The sequence below is a fragment of the Hyaena hyaena genome, unplaced genomic scaffold (genome assembly GCF_003009895.1).
Source record: "Hyaena hyaena isolate Hyena2069 unplaced genomic scaffold, ASM300989v1 scaffold_3, whole genome shotgun sequence".
Classification (NCBI taxonomy): domain Eukaryota; kingdom Metazoa; phylum Chordata; class Mammalia; order Carnivora; family Hyaenidae; genus Hyaena; species Hyaena hyaena.
The window spans coordinates 4,945,814-4,950,096 of NW_024080635.1; positions in this window are offsets into that span (position 1 = coordinate 4,945,814).

A 4,283-nucleotide genomic window follows, 5' to 3' on the forward strand; every position below is an offset into this window, starting at 1 on the left:
GGAAAAAAACCAAACAAACTGCAATATAAGCACACACTTTAGAAAACTGAAAAGCCCCCTTTGGGAGCCAGGGCGATCCAGCTGCTCTACGTGGCCTTGGACAAACCGCACGTCGGCCCCAGCCACCCCTTCACCCTGTTTCCCAATGCAAGACATGAGATTTTTGTTGAAGCTGGATGGGATCCTGCGGTGGAAAGGGAGACAAGGGTTACAGGGCGTGTACGTTGGAGCAATCCAGTCATCCCAACCAAGCAATCCCTAAATCGTGGCACTCTACTTTCCGGAGTCCCATATCCACTACCCTAACGCAAGCAGCCCCCTCTCACTTGTCCCAGAAATGATGACCTGCCCATAGAAGGCCCTCAGTAAACAGGATTTCAATGACTACATAATCCCGACAGTTTAACTCTCCTAGTCCGGAAATGTCCCAGGGCAAAGCCTCAACTTTGGCTGTTTCTCAGAATAGGGAGCTTCTGTGATTTTCTCTAACAGTGAAGCTCACTTTGGGGATTCCTTTTTGGGGCTCCCTCTGGGATGATGTGCCACTAATGCCCTCCTTTACCAGTTTATACTCCTAAATTTGGGCGTTGTGTCTCAAAGCCAAGTGTTCATCGATCTGAAAACTTGAGATCCAACCACCAGCTGCCACATTTCCAGCTTTATCCTACTTACTGTAATTGCAGTGTAGCCATCGGGCGCTTTGACTATCAATTCTAACAAATGGAACATCAATCTCAGTCCCCTCTCACTAATTATTTTGGCAAGTTATTTAACCTGAGACTAATGTGGGTGATAGTTCTTACCACATAGGATGTGAGGAGGAAGTGAGAAGTTGGGAAACTACTTGACCCAGTGCCTGGCATCCAGGAAATTCTCCATGGCATTTGGAGGCATTTAAATTATAACCGATAGCTGTTTATTTAGTACTATTTGCCAGGTCCTCTGCTGTGCTCTTTCTTTACTCCACGTGAAAGATTTTTATTTTCTTTTTCTTAAAAAAATTTTTTTTAAATGTTTTATTTATTTCTGAGAGAGATAGAGAGACAGAGTGAGCAGGGGAGGGTCAGAGAGAGAGGGAGACACAGAATCCAAAGCAGGTTCCAGGTTCTGAGCTAGCTGTCAGCACAGAGCCCAACTCAGGCCTCAAACCAATGAACTGTGAGATCATGACCTGAGCCAAAGTCAGAGGCCTAACCAACTGAGCCACCCAGGTGCCCCAAGATTTTTATTTTCAGGTGAGAAATATTTAAATGTTTAAGTTTTTCTTTTCCTTCCTCCTTTCTCTCTCTTTTGAGAAAGAGAGAGAATCCCAAGCAGGCTCTGCACTGCCAGCGCAGAGCCTAATGCAGGGCTCGAAGCCATGAACGGTGAGATCATACCTGAGTCAAAATCAAGAGTCGGATGCTTAACCGACTGAGCCACACAGGTGCTCCTTAAATATTTATTTTTAATTTAGAGTGTAAGTTCCAGGAGACAGGGATTCTTGCTTGTTTTGTTTCTAATCAAATTCCTACAATGTCTGGGATATGGTAGGCACTGAGAAGATATTTGCTGACTTTATGAAATAAACAATAAACAGCAGTCCCTTACCTGATCTATCCCTACCCCAAATCCTACTCCCTTGAGACAAATCTGTCCTAATCTTCCTAGAATCTATCTGCACATTTCTAAATGACATATACATTCTCTTCATTTGTAGTTTCAGGTGTTTTAGCAACTGCCCTTCATTCACATATATACATCTCCAACTTCTCATGACTTCCATCCAAGCAGGGTACCTGGCTGACTCAATCAGTAGAGCATGCAACTCTTGATCTCAAGGTTGTGAGTTCAAGCCCCACATTTGGCCAAAAAAATAAAAAATAAAACAAAATTTCTGTCACAACAATATTGAACACTAACATTACAATTCTGTAAATCTTATTTGTAGTTAAGCCACATGGGGTACTATGGTTACCTTTGTTTTGGGGTAATCAATCCAGGTTGGAGGAGGATGAGGGAAAAGATAAAACAGAATACTTGATGTGTTTGAACAAAGGGAAATTTAGACTTGGCACTAAATTGATACACCAGAAAACTATGCATGTGAAAAACAAGGCAATTATTAACTATAGGGAACAAAAAAAAGTACAATCTTCGTAACAGCAAAGACTAATATTTACTTTGTCCCTGGCACTTATCTATGTGAAGCCACTGCAGAGAGCTTCGTAACGCTTGCTTGCAATACAAGGAAAAGGAATCTAAGTTCTAGACTCAGGTGAGGCTGTTTTTTTTGTTTTTTTTTTTAAATGTTTATTATTCTTGAAAGAGAAGGACACAGAATCTGAAGCAAGTTCCAGGCTCTGAGCTGTCAGCACAGAGCCTGACATGGGGCTCAAACTCACGAATGAAATCATGACCTGAGCCAAAGTTGAGCACTCAACTGAGCCACTCAGGCGCCCCTGAGGCTGATTTTGATTCCAGCCTAGTTTGTGCATTCAGTAAGCAGCTTTTTTGTTTGTTTGTTTATATGTTTATTCACTTTTTGAGAGGGGGATGGAGGGGCAGAGACAGACAGACATAGAATCTGAAGTAGGTTCCAAGCTCTGAGCTGTCACCACAGAGCAGAGCTTGCTGCGGAGCTTGAACTCATGAGCCATGAGATCATGACCTGAACCCAAGTCAGACACTTAACCGACTGAGCATCCCTGGTAGGTAGCTTCTTGACCTTAAGCAAGTCAGCTCTCATGGACTATTTCCCAAAAGTCAATTCTGACTTTGCAGGACTGATGTAAGGATTAAAAGACTATTACTGCATATAGAGAGTTCAGCACAATGTCTGGACCACTTTAAGCCCCAATACAGAAGAGCTGTTATTAAGAAGAGGGAATTTTCAGCATGTTATTCTGTCAAAAGGGGAAACTCCAGTAAATCTAGTCCAAATGAACTTTTTTTGGGCAGGAATACAGAAGAGCAGCAGACATACAAGTGCTTCTTTACAAAGAAAATATTATAATCAAAAGTGATTTCCCTTCAAAGAAGTCAATTTCTAATCAGTATAGTGTCTGTATCAAAACCAAAACTTCAGGTGTCTGGGTGGCTCAGTTGGTTAAGCGTCCAACTTTGGCTCAGGCCATGATCTCACGGTCTGAGGGTTTCAGCACCACGTGTCAAGGCTCTGTGCTGACAGCTCAGAACCTGGAGCCTGCTTTGGACTCTGTGTCCTCCTCTCTCTGTCCCTCTTCTGCTAGCACTTTCTCTCTCTCTCTCTCAAAAATAAGTAAACATTAAAGAAAAAACAAAAACTAAAACTTCAGGGGTGCTGGGGTGGTTCAGTTGGTTATGTGCCCCACTCTTGATTTGGGCTCAGGCCACTATCTCGTGGTTTGTAGGATTGAGCCCTGCCTCAGGATCTATGCTGATAGTGCAGAGCCTGCTTGGGATTCTGTCTCCCTCTCTCTGCCCCTGCTCCACTTGCGTGTACACAACTGCTCTCTCTAAATATTAAAAAAGCCAAAACAAAAACCTAAAACTTCAAGGGGGAAAGAAATCACAGAATACATTTTATTTTACATCATATTCATTTTTCAAATTACTGACATCCAAAAAGAATCCTTATGGCAATAATAAAAATTTCCTATTATACAGATAACAGAACTTCTATATCAGCATTGTCCATTATAAAAATGTTCTATGTTTGCATAGCCCGATGCTAGCCATAAATGACTATTGAGGACTTGAAATGTGGCTAGCACAACCAAGGAATTTTAAATTTGTACAAATTTTAATTGATTTAAATGTAAATAGCCACATGTAGTTAGTGACTACCGTATTAGGTCAGCTGTATGATCTGGTTGCTTAAATGCCTGAGAAAATATACACTAATACACGTACTTTGTCTTAGGAGTTATTGTGCAGTTAATCATGTTTAATCAATGACATCAGCTGTTAAAAAGGATACAACAGCAAGCTTTAGCCTAAGTATTGATAGGTATGTACTGTACTCAAATCTTGGTTTGGGATTAGGATATTAAAAGATCCATTCCATGTCTCTCACATTATGCAGCATAATTTTAAAAACTTCAGTGATTCCTGAAACATAAATACCTAAGCAAAGATCAATCACCTCTTTTCCTTGTTTGATTTGTATGAAATAGCCACACCAACAGCTGGCTGGCATATTCTAGGACATCCTGATTATCACCTAAGTCCTAGCCTTGACCAGGTACGTGTGGGTTTATTCTGCTCTTCTCAACACCAGTGCTCCCTTAAAAAAAGCAGGGAGTAGGTAGAAAACAAGTGGC